This window comes from Cryptotermes secundus, unplaced genomic scaffold (assembly GCF_002891405.2).
Source record: "Cryptotermes secundus unplaced genomic scaffold, Csec_1.0 scaffold181, whole genome shotgun sequence".
NCBI lineage: Eukaryota > Metazoa > Arthropoda > Insecta > Blattodea > Kalotermitidae > Cryptotermes > Cryptotermes secundus.
In genome coordinates this window covers 3,590,835-3,613,245 of record NW_019723906.1, presented here as the reverse complement: position 1 = coordinate 3,613,245, position 22,411 = coordinate 3,590,835, and the positions used below count along the sequence as shown (strand labels likewise).

At 40.2% G+C, this 22,411-nt stretch overlaps 2 protein-coding genes across 4 annotated transcripts in view; one reads left to right on the top strand and one right to left on the bottom strand.

Moving 5' to 3' along the window:
* LOC111861939 overlaps positions 1 to 22,411 on the bottom strand; it is a 268,942-nt gene that overhangs the window by 30,281 nt on the left and 216,250 nt on the right. The gene's annotated exons all lie outside the window — the stretch shown is intronic.
* LOC111861972 (adenosine receptor A2b) overlaps positions 12,133 to 22,411 on the top strand; it is a 159,166-nt gene continuing 148,887 nt past the window's right edge. Inside the window, exon 1 of the mRNA XM_033750515.1 lies at positions 12,133 to 12,227. The gene's annotated coding sequence lies outside the window, so the exon portion shown is untranslated. The remainder of the gene's footprint in view (positions 12,228 to 22,411) is intronic.

Sequence of the window (22,411 nt, the reverse complement as noted above, 5' to 3'; positions counted from 1 at the left end):
AAGTCAGAAGAAGAAATCAGAAATGTAGTCTTTATTTCACGTGTAGTTACAGTAACCTTTAGAGAGATATCACTGTACGTAGTTAAGAAGTGCTATAGTTACAGTTAGATTGTGTTACAACTATTTGTAGGTCTGCCTGGCGAATATCCAGTGAATCGTTCCATTTAATCCGGAACCCATTAATTAGTTGTCACGTTACAAAGATACACGTGACAATATTCATAGCATGGTGTTTAATTGATTAAAACAGAGGGAAAACTTTAATTCTGAATGAGATGGACGAAGTAATCATAACAGATGGCTGAAGAAAAGTGCACAATGCAGAACTCCATAATCTGTACTTCCTACTAAATAGTATTAGAAAGCTCAAATCAAGGAGGATGGGCTGGAAAGGGCATGCAGCATGAATGAGAGAGAAGTGAATATTTTGGTATGAAATCCTAAGGGAGGCTGCTGAAGGACCTAGTAGTAAGGGAGAAGATGATGTTAAGATTGATCTTAAGGAAGAATAAGAGAAGGATATCGACTGGAGTTGACTGGCTCAGGCTAGGAACCTGTGGTGGACTGTTGTGACCACGGTAAGAAACGTTTGTTTTCGACAAAATGCTGGAATGTTTGGAATAGCTGAGAAACTATTAACTTCTCACGAATGAAGTCAGCTCAATGGAGTTAGGTTTTGACTTTCTTTCTCTTTATAAATAGAGATTAGAATAAATTGTTTAAGCGGCCATTGACGGCTCCCTTCTCAGTTCTTGTGATTTTAAAATTCATTGGCACTACACCCAGTTTCCAGTTCCTGACATTTAAACGATTCAAACAAACAAACATACTGCACATTTCCCTTTATTTTATCGTTTCGTGTTTCGAACCGAATTAAATTCGAGGTTGCTGTCATTCAGCTCAATACATTTTACATTCGAAACTCCTAACTGAAAACGTAAAGATTAAAACTGAGTCCGCTACTGGATTCTGTCCTGAATCAGATAAATCAAGCTCGCATCGTCACACCCGATTTATTTAAGGTCTATTTTATAATTATTCTACTGTTATGCCTACTTCTTATGATTGATATCTTCCATTTAGTTTCTTCGACTAAAATTCTGTATGTACTTAAAATCTTCCCATGTGAAGAAAGTGAATGATAATACTAGCTCATTTGACCCAATTTCTACCCACATTCTGTGCTTGCATCGGAACAAAAACTCACATGAAGCAGTTTGTGAAGGGCCGCCTGAAAGCCGGAATAGCGGAGTCAGAGTAGATGTTCATTGCTACGCAAAGACTCGATAAACATGTTCCCGCGGAAATGAACACGTATGCTACAATAAAGAAACTACCGTTTGTATGCAACGACGAGGTAAACACACTCCTATAACAATAGAGGAATTGTTGGGTGTTTTCTATTGGGGCCGCACTGAGGTTATTTAACGAGGATCTCAGGAAGCTGAAATAATAACTTGTGGAGTCTCTGGAGTCGGCAGTCTAAGACGTTTGAGAAGTCATGGAGTGTCATACTTATATAGTAGTTTGAAGTGTAATAACAATATGTATAAGTGTGCAATAAACCCGGTTATCAATCTATAACCCGTCTATAAATCACGCGCAACCCCAAATACGTGACAATATTTAAAAGGAGTGCGAGTTTATGATTATGAGAACCGATACATCACACTAAGTTAAGAACGTAGTTTGAGAGTGTTTGAGAACATAGTGCTGAGGAGAACATTTGGTTCTAATTAGGAGGAAGTAACATGAGACTGCAGAATATTGTTCAATGAATATCTTCACAGCATACTTCTCGCTAAATATTACTTCGTTGAAGAACTGAAAGAGAAAGAAATGTACATGTAGCACGAATGAAAGTGATGAGAATGCTTAGAAAAGAGAAGTAGGAAAAAACTTAAAGGAAGAAACCACTTGGAAGACCTAGTTGTAAACAGGAGGACAATACTGAAATGGATCTTGAATAAACAGGGTATTTCTCACCTGCTCAGGATACGTACTTTTGGCGAGATATTTTTGACAAAGTACTGAACCTTAGGGTTCCTTAAATGGCAGGTAATTTCATGAGTAGCTTACAGACGATCAGCTTCCAATGATGGACCCTGTGGAGTTACGTAGATAGACACTACGTGTATGTCTATAGCAAGACATCAGTCCTGACATCTCTCTTTGTCCTTCATACTTAGTACACGTATGTCCACAGGAGAAGGGTCCGTAGCCCTCCATATGTGTTAGACTGCAGCAAGGGATCCAGCGCTAGCAGCTCTAAGCAGTGTGACATCAGTATACATTCTCCCACCTGTACTGCCATCACAGCCGACACGCTAGAGGTCCAATAGCAACACGTCTGCTTCTCAAAGTGTTAAACTGAGTGGACCATGCTCAGCAGTCGGTCAAAGCTGTACCTCACAGCAGGAATTCAATATTATGGTTTGTGCTTTCTTCATATCCATCTTCTCCCGACAGAACGAAGAAATACACAGAAACTCTATATTATTTGTCTCATAAGAAGTTAAAGAGTAAGGTATGTTAAAGTTTCTGAAAATGTAACCTTCTCTCACATTTCGAAGAACTGATATGTTTTATTCGCGTGGTCGGAAATTTATACCTATAGGAGACACATACCTTCTTTTGTCATAAATAAAACACTTGATGTTACTACGAAAATAATTCATGAATAGAAATTTTATGTATATTGATTTCAGAGGTTTTGCAGAACTCAGATTGCAACAGACATCTCACTGCGAAGAGTAACATTTTCTACAATGGATGCCTACTGTGTGGTAGAATTCTTCAGACTTTCGGAAGGATTTATTGTCTCTATGTTCAGTGTAAAATAGTACTCCGAGCAAGTAAGCAATAAGCAGAGCGAACAGTTCTGTCTTCTGGGATATAACGCCGAATAATCCGTTGTAGTTAATCGACGTTTCGGTGGAACATATTACACCCATCTTCAAGGTCCAAGAATAAGCGAAGCAAGAAACCAACAGTAAATATGCAGAAGCAGAACACTGCTTGATATCGCTTTCATGCTGACATGTCCACTGATTTACTCTTCGATCCGGAAGATGGAGACAATACAATCATTCGAAACGTCGGTTGACTTTCAACGGACAAAACAGCGTTATATGTCATCTACGTTTAGGTCTTCACAGATGTCATCTTCCTCAAGGTATTCTTACCAAAGCCCTGAAAGTACGTCTCCCAAGCATGCTGCATGCCCTGCTCATCTCACCCTTCTTGAGTTGATCATTCTAATGATATTTGACGAGGAGTACTAATTACGAAGCTCTTCGTCATGAAATTTTCTAGTGGCTCTTGATACTTCTTCCCTCTCAGGTTCATATATTCTCCTCAGCACCCTCTTCTAAAAAATTCCATACTGTGTTCTTCCCTTAATGTGACAGACCAAATTTCGCGCCCATATAAGGTATGCGTGATGAAATGTAAATATTATTATGTATGTATATATATATATATACACAATATACTGTAACGGATTTAAGCAATTCGTTGCCAGTCAATGACTCTGTAAACATGGCCCAACCCGCAAGAATACAAGCTGTGTTTTCCGTGTCCGCGGTGACGTCACACAAGATTAGGCAGTGATCATGTGACATGTCTTTCCTGTGATGGATGTCCGTTCCTCGGCTATATAAGTAAGAGTCCAGGAGTGTTCGGGGCAGTTAAGAGTGTGCAGTATCGGCAGAAGCACGGAAAGAAGAAGATAGCAGTAAGCTAGAGGAGCACAGAAAAGTACAAGAAGTCAGCTCGTGAAGATGTAACTTGTGATTTGAAGGTTTATGTGTGCTATAGCGCAGTGGTATTGGGAGTGAGTGATTTAGTGAGACTCTTATAGATCCTGTCTTATAAATTCGTGAAGACAAGTGGAGATAGACTGAAGAGATTAGCGTGCAGTGCTTTGTAGCGTGAAAATCAGTAATAGTGTTATAATTATTTGTAGTTACGACTCATAACTATCCAATAAATCCGAGTCCTAGTCACTGCGACACGTGACAATATGCAGGCCTTAGGCGAGACGCAACAATAAATCTGGCAGTGATGTCTCTGAAGATAATTTTGAGAGTTCTGTCCTTTTCACACGGATTACGAAGTTTGATGGTTTCATAATATGCTCTGATACGTAAATTCATCAGGATTAGCATTTAATGAATATGGTTAATGGGTGGTTACCCATCTATGCATGAATATATATTGTGTCACCTTATCTGGAGATGATTTTATACCTCGCTTAATAAGATGCAGCTAAAGACCTGGGGGGAGATGATGCACAGAAATAGAAACAAAATCTAAAGGTTCACGAGTGTGAACATGTATGTCATGACGTCATACCCTGCTACAAAGCAAGTGTAATCAAAGGAACAGGTAAATTCAAAGCATCGACATGTAGTGGGAGGTTCGGAGGTTCAAGTTCAAGAAGATGTCTTGCTACATGTATGAGATGAGACATTAAAGTGCACTGCGGGAAAGGTTACTTACTTGAACCCTTTATATAGTGAAACGGTGGCTTGAGACACAGATCATGGATTTTTTTATTTACTGGATTAATGTCGAACTACATAGTTAAAAATATTTTTGGTGACTTTGACAGCAAATGGATTTAATTTTGATGAAACTAAGATTTAGGAGTGACGTATAAGAAGCACACAGTAGCAACTTTCAGACTGGGAACTATTTCAGTATTTTCTTAATAAAATAATTAAACGAAGAAAACTTGTGTCGAGTTTTTCTCCTAAATAATATATACAAATTCAGTTCGTACCTCACAGGAAACACATTACATTCCCACTACAAAGATCAACTGAGAAATGATCGCCGTTTGCTCCTAGAATCTTAAGAAACCGCATAAATAAATTCTGTGCAGCAGAATGCAGAGTTTTAGTGTGTTAAAGCATGTGGGATATAATTGTAACTATTGGACTTTCAAGAATTGCAGCCTCCATTCATTTACAGTTAAATGCTGGTTCATAATAATTGCAACGCGTACCTACAGCTTTCATATTACGTTCATTGGTGGCACGAACATAGTACAAATATATTTCACATACAGGAGTGGATAAAGAAATAATTTATCAGGCCGCTTGAAGCAAATTTACTTTCTTCTGTAGGTTATTTAACGATGATGCTAGTATCGACAGTCTACGGCGTCAGAAGACAGGATGACTGGAAAGACTTTGGAAGAAAACGAACTTGATCCAATCATTTTACTATCCTAGAATTTGCCTGGGGAAATAAAGCAAAATCACGAAGAACGTCAGTCAGAAATCGAGGTGTCCTATCCTAGGTTTGAACCGATTACTTATAGAATGTAAGTCAAGAGCACGGCCTGTGCACAAATCTGCGTACTAACGTTCTTCTTGAGAAGCTAATAGTCGTCGATAGAGTCAAGAATTTCTCTGCTATTTTTAAACCTAACACATTCACAGAAGTCGCCATTGGATTGTGTCCTGAGCGACATGAATCCATTCCACATTGTGGCATCTTATTTATTTAAGATATGCTTTAATATTATCCTCTCATCTACTCCTAAGACATCCAAGTGGTCATTTTCCTGCATATCTTCCGACCAAAATTTTCTCTGCACTTATGATTTCCACGTGCGCGCTGCATGTCCTGCCCTTCCGGTTCTCTTCGATGTGATTACACTTATATTTATTGATGTATAAATTATGAAGCCGGCCGCGGTAGCCAAGCCGTCTAAGGCATGCGCTGTCTTCGCTAGCTCGGAAGCCGGGATCGTGGATTCGAAATCCACACAAGGCATGGATGTTTGGCGTGTGTATGCGTTTATTCTGTGTTTGTGTTGTCCTGCGTTTAGGTAGAGGTCTTGCGACGAGCTGTTCATCCGTCCAAGGAGTCTTACCGTTTGTAAAATGTTCATTGAAAGTGAGAAATCAGCCCTGTGCTCCAAAGTGGGAGCGAGATGAAAAAATTATGAAGCTCCTCATTATGTAGTTTGCTTAGGCTCCTGTTCCTTCTTCATTGGGTTTCAGCATTCTCCTCAGCACCATGTTTTCAATTCGTGTTAAATCCTCGTTGAGATTTCCTGAGGCTTTCCTCAGTCACTCCGTGAGAATCCTGGCACAGAACATGCCATGACATCTTCCTCCCAGAACTTTCCAATTCGTTACTCACTCCCATCCTACCATTAGACGTCACATAGTCTTGGTTACTGACAGCGTCGTTAAATAAATAACCTACATTATACCTCACTTCGTATAAAAATGGTCGTTCCTTTTATTCATATAATATATTACGTTCCTGTTAGGACAGAGAACGTATTGGAATAAACCTTAAAGACACTTCACTCGTTCGTAGCGGGATATAACGGACCACGGAACAAATCGACTGTGAAGGAACATCCGATGAGAAATTGCTAGAGTGGGTGAGAGTGCTGAACTCCTGTTTGAGAGATTGGGAGCTCTCTTCTGGTAGCGAGGAACATTCCTTCTTAAACTGGTATCTCATCCAGAAAATCGAGAACTGCAGAAGTTCTTTTAACCCATAATTTTTATTAGTTCTGCTGAATTCGTGTTTGGAAAAATTGTCCAACCGTGTAAATCTCCTATTGAACTGAGGTTAAGTCTAGAAATATGCGTGTCGCATCTCATTTTATGTTGCAAAAAATATTATAAACCAGAGGATGCGTAAAAATACACTTAAAATGAAGCATTTCCCAAATTGTCACTAATTCCTTCAGCCTGTTTTAGTTATTTGAAAGTGTGCATTGAATTAACTACAACGTTCTTTATCTTTCAGCCAGTGAAATCAGCTAAACTATTTCCTCAATGCGCCATACCATTCCTTGTTATGATATCAATCAAGTACAAGAGCACGCGTCAAAGTTGAAGTTGCCAGCTTCGAGTTACCTTGGATCCCCAAGGAAATCTAGAAGAATCATGAAACTTAGAGCAAGAAATCACCTTCATGATCTTCTGAATGAGAAAAATACATTTTTATGGTAGGAAACTTCTTTAAATCCTTTGGTTCGTTGCCTATATTTAGGAAACTAGTATGTACCATACAGCAGTCTCGCAACCTTTGCGAGACACCGGCCCGGTAATTTTTTTATAATACGAGGGTCCGATACAATTGATACCAGAGCCCGGTACCGGGCCGCGGCCCAGCGGTTGAGAAACACTGCAGTAGAGAACTCACTCATGGAGCTGAGCCCTTCTTGAGAAGCCGCCAATTCTGCAGCTACTCAGGAACTTCCCAGCATTTTATGGAACCCAGAGGTTCATTACCATGTTCACAAGAGCCATACACTGGTCCATATACTGAGCCACATCATTCCAATCCACACCATCCCATCCTATCTCTCTAAGGCTTCTTGCAAATTTTGGCAACAAGCTTATTTTATACAGTGATGAGTTGTTAGTCCAACGCCCAACCCCCAAGCTAGAGGATCACCCCTTCTCGGCTGTCCGCGACTGCTTATACAATATATTTGCAGCTACTCTACATACCTGGGGGGCGTCTCCTCCAACCGCAACCTGAGGACGCGCCATACCATGTTTACTTGACAATATGCAATGTGTAGACATGGTACCCTTCTAGGGTGCACCTTTGGCGGTTTGCTTCCCTGCATTCACTTGGATCTCGACACAGAAACATGAAACTTGTTACACAAATTACCGTGAGATCTGGCGTTACCACGAAGTTAAAGATTCAGATTGTGGTATTTTGGGTTGTGCAACTGTATAACCTGGTAGGTAGTCACAGATTTTTCGGAGAGACTGCCTACCTCCATCTTCAAGGTGCCATAAAAATGACTGGTAGTTTCGTCTGAGTATGTGAGAATCTTTCTTAATCCTTCCAGAGAAATAGTCTCCAGGCAGGAGCATTCCTTCGCCTATTCACCATCGTCTTGTTACCCTCCTTATTATCTTTCCTTTTTCATCGACCTCACCTGTCTTTTATTCTCTTTCATATTTTCATTTCTTGCTGTACTCCTCCAATTCTTTCTTATCTCCACTTCTTCCTACGCAATCTCCATCTTATTTCTCCATATCCTTATTCGCCTTATATCCTTTCCTTTCTTTGCTTTTCCTCGTCTCCTTCTCCCCTTCTTCCATCTATCTTCTATCTTCTCAATTTCTGTTTTCTTCCTCTTCTCATATTCCTCACTTTCTCTTCATTCTCCTCCTATTCTTTGTACTTCTCTTTTCTTATATTCATTTCATCCCTATTCTTTTCCCGCTTCTTCTTCCCATATTATTTATTTCTCCTTCCACTCTTCCTACTGAAACTCCTTCTCTTATGTCTTTTTATCCTTCCTCATACATTTGTGTTATACTCTCTTCTAACAAATGCAAAACGAGGGGATTCTTATGTAACAGCAAAAGTACAACAATTCCAATTTGTTTAAAATAGCTCCCGAGGCTTCGAAGGCTTCGAACGGGCTTCAACTGATACCGACATTAAACATGGGAAAAAATTGTAAGAAATAAGGACACTGCACATGTGATCACCGCATTTAGAAATCTCATAAGACTGAGCAGGTTAGACTAACAGAAACGATCTATCTTGTATTCGGGACGCCCTCTTTTTGAATCTCGGAAAGGAAACTGGCTTCCTTGACAGGTTTTACGTGGTTTTCTCAGTCTGTCGAAGCAAATACTGTGAGAACAATTCTATTAGTTCACGGTGGTTTCCTTCCAAATCCCTTCCAATTAATCATTCACTTATCCTACAATCTGACGCTCTACAATCTGTAATACTAAAAGCATTCGAAAATAAAGAATCGAAGAGGACACACGAAGACTAAAGAGGATATTAGACATGTGCTGCAAATATTTTAACATTTTTTCGATGAAAATGTAATTTTGGTCTTCGTAGTGTTACCTTTTTTCATAAAATTGTAAATTTGATCTTCGTAGTGTTACCATTTTTCGTGAAATTGTAAACTTGGTCTTCGTAGCATTACCATTTTTCGTGAAATTGTAAATTTGGTTTTCGTAGCGTTACCTTTTTTCATAAAACTGTAAATTTAGTCTTCGTAGTGTTACTATTTTTGGTGAAATTGTAAACTTGGTCTTCGTAGCACTACCATTTTTCGTGAAATTGTAAATTTGGTTTTCGTAGCGTTACTTTTTTTCATAAAATTGTAAATTTAGTCTTCGTAGTGTTACCATTTTTCGTGAAATTGTAAACTTGGTCTTCGCAGCATTACAATTTTTCGTGAAATTATAAATTTGGTTTTCGTAGCGTTACCTTTTTCCATAAAATTGTAAATTTGGTCTTCGTAGTGTTACCATTTTTCGTGAAATTGTAAACTTGGTCTTCGTAGCATTACCATTTTTCGTGAAATGGTAAATTTGGTCTTCGTAGCGTGCGTTATACAATTTTTTTTATTTTAATTCTACAGGAAGTAAAATATGTGGATACAACTTTTCCTAACAATTGATATTCATTGTATTCAGTTAAGATTTGTTTAGTTTTACTTTTATATGAATGAGCGAGATGAATATGTCTGCCTTTAATTCACCCCTGACTAAACTTTGTCTTCAAGAGTATTATATTCTGGGATATGACTCCGTATAATTTAGCAGAAGTGCACAGAAACTTTAAAAGTTATGTGCTCCGCCCATCCTTAAGGTCGAATAATACGTGAAGCGAGCAACCAGGAAGGCGCTGTGAGAACCTTAAATCTAACAGACTTGTGTCTTGACGAGTCTCACACAATACACTTCTACGAAATTAGTAAACCGCTCTGTGGATTCAGCAGTGTAAATTTCGAGGACGCTCGGACTATATAAATAAACGTACAATTCTCACGCTACAAAGTTCATCCATCTCCCTTAGAAATACGTACACAAAGTCACAGACACTCAACTTCCTGAGGAATTTGTGGCAGTGATTCTTGTTAGACAAACAAAAGTGCTGCTCAGCACCGAAGGCGGAAGTTTAAGCCTTTGAGTTCCTGGTTGTCAAACAAGTACTTTTAGGCTGACGGAAATTCTGCAGAAAGTTAAAGCATGCCAACTTTGTTCTCGAGTACGGCGTCAGATACAAATAAGTATAACTATAACAGATGGAAATCTGTCAAAGTCCAGGGTCATCTAAATCATAGCGGTGATTATGAACACATCTACTTCATAACGCCATGTAGTCCGTTTAAAGTCCATCGACGTTTCAGAGGAACATTTCGCCTCAATCCTCAGGGTCGAAGAAGAGCTGTGTTTATCACCTACTTTAACACTGATTTCTTGCTTGGCTTTTTCTTAGACCCTGAAGGGGGAGGAGTCTGTTCCCTCCCAAACGTCGGTTGACTTTCGACAGGCTACATGGCGTTTTATCCCAAAAGATAGAAATCTCCACAGCCACTGCTGTGAGAACTTCAAACCCCACACAGATATATTAGTATACTACGACTGAAAGTATGAGTATGCAATAACAATTTAAACGTTTAACATCTCATAAACCTAATAATAATCAGCCAGACTACATGAAATCGTGACTCAGTAGACTGCAGTAGTCCTACTCACTGTCGTGAGAACCTCATATTTCGCCTAATGACAGTGAGTAAGTAACTGCACAAGCAACAGGATCGTGATAAATCTGAGGAAATAAAAATTCTGTAATCCAGTGGAACAGAACTACACTGCAAAGGTACAAAGGAAAAGTCGTCCCTATGCTTAACTAATTAAGCACTACGTCACGAAAAACTTATGGGAGAGTGGATGTAGAGCTCGACATTTCCTTGACCTCTAAACTAGTTGCAGGTGAGTGCTTCAGTTTCACGTCCCGGGCGTTTTATCCCCGTGAAAAGCTCTTCTATATCCTTTGGATAGGATTTCGGGTGAACCACAGAACCGGTCTGGACGACGCGGAGATAAGGCAATTCTTTACCTTACAGGGACTCGAATTCAGACCTTTCGGTCGTCCAACTCGTAGCCAGTTGGTATACTGACTACGCTATCCTGATACAAAATATTGACAATTGGACACAAAAGATGTTAATTAATTACATTAATTTGGGTGTTATTACGATTTTTATTGCATTGCATTTTACAGACTCTGTAATAATTGGTCGTTGGTTGTTGTTTTCAGTACAGAGGAATTATCTCCTCGAGGGCTACCGCCTTATCGTGGAGAGGAGGTTTGCGCGCCCCAGTGACCCGGAGCTAGCGGGAGCGTAACCTCCTGGTAGAGAAACTCATGTCAGACAGGTCAAAGGATAGGGGCCGGACGAAGTGTAGCCCCATATTTTGGGGTTGAGCGTTGGGTTCTCGAACCCACCCCAGAAAAACATACTGTTACAGAACTTCCTGAGGACCAAGACAGCCATGGAGAGCACCAGACCCACAAAGAGTTGTAGCATCAATAAAGAAGAAGAAGAAGAAGAAGAAGAAGAAGAAGAAATAATGAACTGGATTGTTGTTATAATTAACATTGCATTAATTAATTGCAATGGCTAAACCTTCCGACCCTACGCACCAGGCACATCCATTTCGAAATTTCGTTTTCAAAGAAAGCTTATGATGGCCCTAAATGTTGCCCTTCTGTTCTAAAAACTTTGGCATTCGTGTTCCTAATCGGCACATATGTAAATTCTCTGTTAGTTGCTCCTCCAGCCTCTGCCCTTTAGCTAGATGTACTTTTTCCTTATACTCAAGGAATAAATAATTCCAACAATTTCCCGAAGGGACTGAGTAAAACTACAAGAAAAAGCTTGAATAGGCGGCCGAGGTTCGAACTGAGCATCTCCCGGACGCAACCGTCCAGTCCTCATATCGGACTATCTACAGCGTCAAAACGCTAGGTTTGCAAAAGTTTATGTGATCAAAATCGCTTGCACTACTGCCAATACAGAAATATAAACACACATCAAGGAAACGCAATTCTAAGAGTGGATACCTGAACAAATTTGATAACGGCTACTGGCCGCTATTTGAACAGTACGGAGAGCAAGCGAGATGGAGATTAGCTGTGAAACGGATAATATAGTACCTGGACTGCTCCATGTAAAAATCTGCAATAAGATACGTGACGTAACCGGTCGCGGAGTGCGCGCGCGCACAATGGTGGAGGGCGGCGCTACGGAGTTGAGCTGGTTGTCAATGGAGTAAGGCGCCAGTACGCATCATGGTGATCTCACAGTTGCACATTGTCTAACGAAGTGATGGTGATGAATATGCATATCCGTTTCCCGGTGGGTAACCAACTACAGGCCACACGTCATTCAAACCGAAAATAAGGTAAGACCAAGAATGGACGTACTTACAACGAGAGAAACGCATTTTAAAGTATGAAAAACTTTACGTAAATTTCATGGTAAACTGTGAAAATGTGAAGGTTGGTTTGGGGGACTGTTTATTAATTACATCTCCTCGCTCATATTGTAGATTGTTTTATGATTGCGGCTGCTGCCACTTTTCATTTTTTAAATAATGAGGTTCTTTATTGTAAAATATATTGTTCATAAATGTAGACGAATAGCAGGAGAAACGGGAGTTTCTTGGTAACACCCGCTCTACACTTTCTTTGTTGCAAGTATATATCCCAGTTTGTCTTGGTGGGATTCGAACATATTTCCGCTTACTGTGAAAATGCTAATCTAAAGGTGGACTCGTAAAAGATGTTTCAGAAATCTTCTAGATTCAATATTGATCGAATTCTTCAATTTCTTACATAACTGCAATGTCGGACTGATTAGTGGAATAGTCTGAGGATAATGCACGCATTTCTTCCGCTATTCATATAAAGTGACCCCATGGTTATTACGAGAGTCAATTGACGACAGTCATCTTGGTTTAATCTGTGGATTCAAGGTTATAAACTAAGTAATTAACAACTTTACTCACTCCAAGCAGCAGAGCTCTTCTACAGAAGATAACAGTCTCGCAGCTAGTGAAGAAATTCACAATTTTTATGGAATCTGAAGTTTCATTACCGTGTTTAAAACATTCACCCACTGGTCCCTACTTAAAAAATTAATCTATTATACACTCTTCCACCCTATCTGAGGTAAGGTAAAAGGTAAAGTTGTAACTGTACTTAACTTATTAAGCATTACGCTATGAAGGCGTATGGGGAAGTGGATGTATCGATCCAAATTTTCTTGACCTCGGCATTAGTTGGAGGCGAGTTTTCAGCTTCACGCCTCTGCCGCTTTACCAGCGATACCCTTTGGATAGGAGGCTGGCTAGGCCCCAGAGATGATCTGGACGCCGTGGAGGAGAGAAAATTTTTGATCCTACGGGAACTCGAACTTCAATCCCTCGATCGTCCAGTCCGTAGCTAATCGCTATACCGACTATGCTATTCCGATCCATATTTAATTGAGATAAATTTTAATATTATCATGCCATCTACGTCTAGGCTATTCAAGTGGTCTATCTCATTTCACTGCTAGTACTCTAAATGAATTTCGTATCTTATCTCATGCGTGCCATATTTCGCGCTTATTGCACGCTCATAGATTCGTTTACACTAATATTTATTGAAAAATACAAGTAATAAATATCCTCATTATGAAAGTCCCTCCATCCTACCATTACTTTTCTCTGTCTTACGTAGAGAAAACCTCCTTAACTTTCTGTTGCTCTTCATTGTGCTTATTCTTGTTCATCTGACGACCCTACAGTGCCTTAGATCAACACTTCACAGTTTATTCGGCCTCGAAACCCTTTTTCACTCGAAGTATTTTTACGTAATTTATAATAAAATTAATTTGGAGGTAAAATTATACCATAGATAAATAAGGTTGAAAATAAACAAGATTACAAATGCATATGAGATCAAGACGTTATTCAATCGCACACATTTACAAATATCGCATTGCTCCTGCGCGAAAAATTAAGCTTAAATTTTATATGCCACACATATACGGTCTTTATTATTCTTGTGCTTTAAAGGAATTTTCTTGCGGAACCCTTATTTTCATTTCGCAGAAGTGCGCGGTTCCGCGGAGCACCATTGGAGAAAGGCCACCTCAGATTTTACAGCATCAGATAACTGGATAATTAATGAACAATAAATTGGATAGAATGTGGAAGGAAGTATTTATAGATTAACTGAATTACTAACCCGGGAACTGCCTGAAACCGCGAGAAATCTCAGTGAAGGTAAAGTGTCTTCAGGCCAAGCCTGGAATCCAAGAACTCCGAACACACCTCTGACAGTGTTTCCCCTCCAAATCCTGACGTTCAGTAACATGTCCTGTTGCTATATGCATGCAATATAAAATATGTACATATTCATCTAGGGAGTAAGATACACAATTTCAGTTCATCAGGCCGAACACAGATTTAATTATTAGTTAAGCGTAAAGATTCGAAGAGATGATAGATGTACTGAAAATTACCTAGCGACTTCAGTATTCTACTTGGAAAAAATCCATCCACTTCTTTGGTAATATATAATTAATATGCTGAATTAGGTTAACTTAGCTCTGGGATCTACCTACCTACCCACCTACCTACTTATCTATTTGTCTGTCTATCTATCTATGGCTCTACAGATTTTGTAGTTCTTAGCCGCTTTTTCAGTTTCCTACTCTATATACAGCCTGTATAACTCCTTGGACGGGAGATCAGTCCGTCGCAAGGCCGCTACTTAAACATAAGGACAACACAAACACAGAATAAACACACACAGACATCTATGCCTTGAGTGGGATTCGAACCCACGATCCCAATGTTCAAGCGCGTGGAGACAGTTCATACCTTAGACCGCACGGTCACCGTGATCGGCGATTTGGGATCTACTTTCTACTGAATATTTGTTACACGTTACATTAAAGCTCTGTTTTTCGTATTTGAATATAATGTACAATTATTTATAAAAATAAAATAAAATAAAAATCTGAATGTTGTGAACTGTACGTTCTGTGACATGTGCCAACGGCCTGTGGCTCTACGGTATGCTTTTAAAAAACGACTTAATTAGTTTGTAAACGGGAGTTAGAGTGAAGCGATGAAAACTAAAATTAAATCCACTCAAACAAATTTTAGTGTATAACAGTCTCACATTTAATTTAACTTCATTCCGTATTTTCGGAGACAAAACAAATTTACCGGCGGACGAGCTCCCCATTCTGAGTTAATTTTATCCATGTCGTACAAAGAACGCATAAAATGGATAAATTCATTAATCAAGAAATCTGATACCCGGAATTACATTCATTGTCTATGTTGCTTCCAGTCCACGTGGAGCTCTTCTTCCCTTCAAGCAATCTATTATTTTACTCAGTAAGATTTCAGTTCTTGCGCATGGTAAAATACACTGGGATCTCATTTTAAAAATACAACTAGTTAACGCTGTTAAGGGAATAATCTTCTATTTTAACAATCATACAAAATCCATAAATACACTTTATAAACAAACCGTAGCTTGCTTTAATGTTAAAGTACTGGATAGGCCTACATATATTAGCTACTGTCTTTAAAATGTTTACATGCTATAAGTCTCCTGTAACACCATGGAATAGAGTGCTCTTAGTAAAGTAACAGACGCTCAGCTGATTAAGAAATAAAAGATTTATATATAGGTATAAATAAATAAATAAATAAATAAGCATTTTTTTATTGCTAGTGGGGTAGGACTAAGTCCCTTGTACTGCGGCCACTTTTGGCCTATTGTACCAGCCCCAGATGATAGGTGAGGGTGATTGTGGAGCAATTGGTGGAATGAATATTGGCAGGGGAAACCAAAGTACTAGGAGAAAACGTGCCCCAGTGCCACTTTGTCCACCACAAATCCCACTTGACCAGTCCCGTCACCGAACCCGGGCCGCCGCGGTGGGAAGCCAGCGACTAACCGCTTGAGCTATGGCGCGGCCAAATAAATAATATCGTATTGTTCGTTGACGGCAAAAATTAAAATATATATATGTTCAAAATATAAGTAAAATTAGGACTGAATTCCATCAAGTGCAACAATATTCTTTAATAATAAAATAGCGCCTTGACATATTTCGGTCAATGATGGTTATCTTTGTTCACCAGAACACAAAGCACACACCACCACCTACACACACAGGACCAATATAGCACAAACGATCTACTGTCAAGGAACACGACCATGACGGGGACTAACAGCAAGACCTTAACGAATCGAAAAATCATTTTATTTCCTACAAACAGTATTTTAAACACTGGTTTGTTTACCCTTACAAGAAAACACATACATTTGATACACGTGATGCATTTCCTTTGAAGTATCGGTTGGGGCCGAAACATATACAGGCTCTATTTTTATCAGTAAAAACATTATTGCACTTGATGAAAATCAATCTTAATTTTTACTTATATGTTATAAAGTGCAGCGGCTGAAGACAATGTTTATCTGACTAAGAAACTTCCGCCTTTTATGTAATACAGAGATGATTTATTACCCTCTTCACAAGAGCCTAAAATTGGTCCCTATCCTGAGCCAGGTGAAGAATTCACATCATCATATCCTACTTCTTTGTGAACAGGGATAGTCCAGTCGGTATAGCGAAGGGTTACGGGGTAGACGGCAGGGGTTCATTTCTCGGTAAGGGCAAGAAATTTATCTGTTCTTCACTGAGTTCAGAGCGGCTCTGAGACTCATCCAACCTCCTACCCAATTGGTACAGTGGGTTCTTTCATTTAGGGTAAAGTTCCTGGGGCGAGAAGATGACCACTCACATCCATCTAGCGCCGCGGTTAAGAATAGTGGATTTATGCAACACTCCCCCACACGTCTTCATGGTGTGGTGTGTAAATATTTGAGCACATTAACAACTATGCTCTTTTAACTTAACATTCAGTTTCTTTCGAACATTATCTGTAAATCTATACATAGGTTTACCATTTCACCTTTTCCTTTCATGTTTTTAACTAAACTTTTGTATGCGTTTCTAACCTCCCCTATTCCTATTACAGAACCTACCCATAACTTGAGTTAATAAAACAATGCATTCTGTTAAATACAATGTTAAATTTTGAAGAAGGTGAAGTAAAAGTAAAAGAAAAAATTAAAGCTATCCCCGTAACAGGCCGTAAAGGCCCATAAGGTTGTGAGACGTCGAGGCTCCCATATTTTCTAGACAATCGGCTCACAGATGGCGGTGATGTTGTCAGGCTTAAGCATCGGCCGCCATTTAACCAGAAACATTTCCTGGTACTCATTGCTGAGTCGACTCCAGGACCATAGTGTAGCTGGAAGGATTAGGTCAATTGAAAAATCCAATGACCCCACCGGGAATGGAACCCGCAGCCTTCCGGCTTGTACCATAGTGTCTCAACCGAGTATGCTACCGCGTGCCCCTGTTTTTAGTAAGTGCATCTACAAACCATAATCATATAATAATAAATAATAATAAATTATTCGTTCACGTACTGAGTTGGGTGGTAGGACTTCTTCGTTCGAAGATCTTGCAAGTGGATAGCAACTTGTACGAGTAACTGTTCTGTGGAACAGGAAAAGATTGTATATGCAAGTTTTATGTCTGAAATGTTTAAACCTTTCATTAACGACTTGCCATTTTTTTCCAACAAGCTGTTTACCTTTACACACCACAAGGATGCTAGAAACAATTGGAAAACTGTTGGAAGTAAGTGACCCCCGCCCTGAAGCTAGCGAGAATTCTTAGAATTGCCTCAATGCTTAATCTAAATACACAGCGACTAGTTTACCTAACGTTTTAACAATGGACGGAGTAACAGACAAGGAGAGGAACAGTAGGGATCTCGGAATCTGTTTGGAAGAGATGTCAAGCATTGCGTAGAAACTGAGTTAAGCTTCCGTTCTAATGATTTGAACGAACAATCTTCTGTATGAGATCTGAGGGCGTCATTGATGGGTACTTATGTTTCCCCTACCAATTCTTATTCCATGAATTGCTGCACATTCATTAACAATCCTACATCGATTCTATATATTCTCGATACGGACGGCGTCGTGCGGGAGAAAGGATGTATAGATCTATGTATTTTTGACCTTGGGGTATTAGTTGGAGGTGAGTGGTCAGCTTCAAGCCCCGGCTAAGGAAATAGCCCTCAGCGCACATTGGATAGGAGGTTGGGTAGGCCTGGATGACGTGCAGAAAACTATTGCTCTACAGCGCATGCTCTGTAGCGACTGGCTAGGGGACTGAACGGCCGAGGGGGCGGTACAAACTTCCGTTTCAACTCCTTGCTGTAATTATGAAAAGTAATGTCTTCCGGTATGTGAGGCCATGTATTCTGCTAGATGTTTCCCGACATTTCGGAGGAAGGTTAGAAGCATTTACCAGGCAACATGTCACATCTAGGAAGACAGTATTCTTGACGGATCTTGTGAATGCGAGAATGCTACTGTGGAGTGCCGAGGGACTGTATTCAGAATATATAGCCCATAGTGTCTGTAAGTGAAGAAAGATATGTGAGATGGAAAGTCGGGGAGAAGCTAACAGGCGAAAGGAGACAAGAGAGGCCTTCGCGTAGAATAATGAAGAATATAACTAAGAATAGTATAAATAAAAATAATAATACAACTCTAAAAGGGAAAGTTGTTCCCATGTTTAATTAATTAAGCATCACACCTTGAAGATATTTGGATGAGAGGACGTATAGCTACAACTTTCTTAAACTCAGCACTTGGTGGAGGTGAGTGGTCAGTTTCAAGCCCCGGCCATCCGGGGCCATACCCTTTGCGTAGACGGCTGGGTAGGTCCCAGAGCCGATTTGGACACTTGGGAGAAAATAATAAAATTTTGTCCCGACCGGGAATTGAACCCTGGCGCGTAGCCCGTTGTTATAGAAATTGAGTTATATTATTATTATTATTATTACTTTTTCAGTTGACCTAATCCTTCCAGCCGCACTAGGCCCTGGGGTTTACTCAGCCTCTAATAGAAATGAGTACCAGGAATTAATTAAATAATTTTCCTGGGGAGTAAAGTGCGGCTGACAACCTTACCGCCATCTTTGTGCCGATTGTCTAGATGGTGTGGGACTCTCAACGTCTCACAACCCTATGGGCCTTCACGGCCTGGTACAAGGATAGCTTTACTTTACTTAGCGACGAGATATTGGCTAGAAGGTCTGGGTTCCATTTCCGAAGGGGGCAAGAGATTATTCTCTTCTCTACAGTGTGCAGACAGACTATGGGTTCTATTCTTCTGCCTACCCAGTGTGTTACCGGGTTACTTTCCTTTAGGGATAAAACGGACAAGGCGTGAAACTGGTTACTTGCTTACATCTAGTGCCGAGTCAAAATGGTATATCAGTACTTCCACTCCCTCGTATGTCATCACAACATAGTGCTTAATTAATTAAACTCAGGAACATTTATTTTTCATTGGCGCTACAGCCCTCATTTGGGCCTAGGCCTACCTCCATGAAACTCTCCGTTCACTTCGGTTTACTAGATCTTAGACATACGGTAGGACTCCTTGGGCGGGTGATGAGCTCGTCGGAAGGCCTCTACCTGTACACAAACACAGAAAAACGCACACAAACTTTCATGCCCTGGGTGGGATTCGAACCCAGCTTCCGAGCGAGCGAAGACAGTGCATGCCTTAGATAACTCGGCTACCGTGACCGGCGGGACAATTTACTTTTATGTATTATTATATTATATTCATCATCATTATCGAAAAACATAAAAATTATTTAATAATAAAAGTTAGTACCGTTGAATATAATTTCTGTCTAAATACCTATCGGCCGGTCACTGTAGCCGAGTGGTCTAATGCATGTACTGTTTTCGATCGCTTGGAAACCGGGATCGTGGGTTCGAATCCCACCCAGGGCATGGATGTTTAGTTTGTGTGTGTGCGTTCTTCTGTCTTTATGTACATGTAGAGGCCTTGCGACGAGCTGATCACCCTCCCAAGGAGTCCTATCGAATGTGTAAAATCTAGAAAAACCGAAGTGAACGGAGAAGTTCATGGAGGCAGGCCTAGGCCAACTGGGGCTGTAGTGCCAAGGAAAAAATATCTATCGACTGAACATGAGCCACGTATGATGAATCTATTTACAGTTTATTTAACGAGTCTGTCAGTAGTTCAGACGCTATAGAGTCTACAAGTAGGGTAAATAGTGACAAATGAATTGGAAAGGCTGTAGAAAAGCGTGGAACTGAGTATGTTGCAGTATTGCCTGTCATTTTCCTGAAGGAATTATGAAAGCTGCGAACTGCCAGTATTACTATAGCAGGATTGTGGGACGAGACTTGCAACCACAACTCTCGAACGCGCAGGGTAAGTGCTGACCACTGGGCTGAGATGTTCGGTTGTGGACGGTGTAATATAGGATCTGTCAGACTGTAACTGCCCATACCAGTCGGTAAGGCTTGCCATTTATCTTCTGGAAACAAACAGCTTGAATTCTGGTCGGGATGCTGAGGGTTCTGACTGAGTTCTCCCGTGTTCTTTCTATCCTAAGAAGATGCTGGAATTCATCTCTGGCATGCACCACTGCTGCTTCAGCCATAATTTGTTTTGGTTCCATCCCCTAAATTGAATCCCCCACAAGCAGTATCTTGCTTTAAGCTATACCGAAGTTCCCCTTCAATTCGATTATTGAAGTTTTACTCGAATAGGTGGGTCAGCCCCACTGACTCTCGATCTCTGGACGTTGCAATATTTGGCTTCTCTGATCGTGTTGTGTGAAAACTGTGCTTATCGATTTTCTGTACAGATATTTTCACCCGACAAACTCCTAATGAATTCAGACACACAGTCAGAAAGTTTCGCTGTGAAGATAAAGAGAACATACTCCTGAGATGTAATGCCTTGCACTCCGATAGTTCACCGACGTTTCAGACACAGGTATCCATCATCAGAGTCGAAAAATATGCCAGCAAGATGAAGGCAAAGTCGAAACTTTGTATTATACTACTTTAATATCTTGGTTTCAATAAAAAGGTAAAAAATCTATCCCTGTAACAGGCAGTGGAGACCCATAGCATTTTGAGACTTCGAGGCTCCCACATTTTCTCTAGATATTCGGCTTACAGACGGAGGTAAAATTGTCAGTATTACGCGCCGGCCGTCCTTTACCCCCCAGGAAGATTCCCGGCACTCATTTCTGTTAGACGCTTATTCGACCCCAGGGCCATAGTACTGACGGATTAAGTAAACTGAAAAACAATCAACATCATCGGGACTCGAACCCGTGACCTTCCGGCTTGTAGCATAGTGTCTCAACCAACTACGCTACCGCGTGGCCCCTGGTTTCAATAAAAATAATAAAATAACATGATCACGCTATTCTAAGATTTAACTTCGTGTAGTATGGTAGATATTTATCTCTACAAAACTACATGACATCAGTGCTTACCTTCACTGCAGTGAGGGTCTTATAAACCAGTAAACATATCAAATAATTCTACAAATCATTACATTACGTTACATTATTAAAATAATATTATAGTTTCAGTATGAATATTAAAACAGGAGCCGGGATAGAGCAGTCAGCATAGCGACTTGCTACGTGCTGGACGACTGAGGGGTCGAAGTTCGAGTCCCGGTAGGGTCAGGAATTTTCTTTTCTCCACGTCGTTCAGACCGATTCTGGGGTCCACCCAACCTCCTACGCAATGGGTACCGGGAACTCTTTCCCCGGAGGTAAAGCGGCTGGGGCGTGAAGCTGACCACTCACCTCCAGATAGTGCTGAGGTCAAGAAAATGTGGATCTATACATCCACCCCCAATACGCCTTAATGGCGTAGTGCTTAATTCGTTGAGCACAGGAACAAATTTACCTTTGCCTTATGAATATTAAAACAACAATTATACGTACGATCTTGTAAGATGTAAATCTACGTAGTTTGGGAGGAAGGCGTTTGTATAAACTACACGGCGACACATCTCAAAAGACCACAATCTTAATATTCACCGCTGTGAGCACCTGAAATTTTATTACAAAAATAATCAGCCACTTGAAGCTATCACATCATCTACCTCTTCAGCCAAAGCGCCGCTTTCGCCCTAGCTGCGTTTCTATTTAACACCAAAATAACCCTGTCACATAGAGTCCTTTCATAGTAATAAACGTATGAAGCAATAACTTCATGCGCGTGCAGTGAAGTGTACTGTTACTTTATTATTACGAGACTGAAACACCTTTGTAGGTATTAATTTCATCCACACAATTTGTTTTCAGAAAGAACACTCGACTGGATAATTAAATTTTCTCCAGCAGACATTCCGTATAAATCTCTTATGCCTCAAACAAGGCGCTGCTCCTTACGTCAGGTGCGGCTTATTTCATCTTGTTTTACACTACAGTGGATTGTAGAAGGCTAAATTAATGTCAGATGGATCTGGTAGGGTCGAATGAATTCCAGATATGCATCTGCGATCACGAATGGATGCTTTATTTTTGTGTGGCAATTCATAAACTGCAGGTGAAAACGCACTTTCTATGTAATTAATTTTCGAGCTATTCTCTTATACTGTCAATGTGGCGTAATCAGAGTGTAAAGA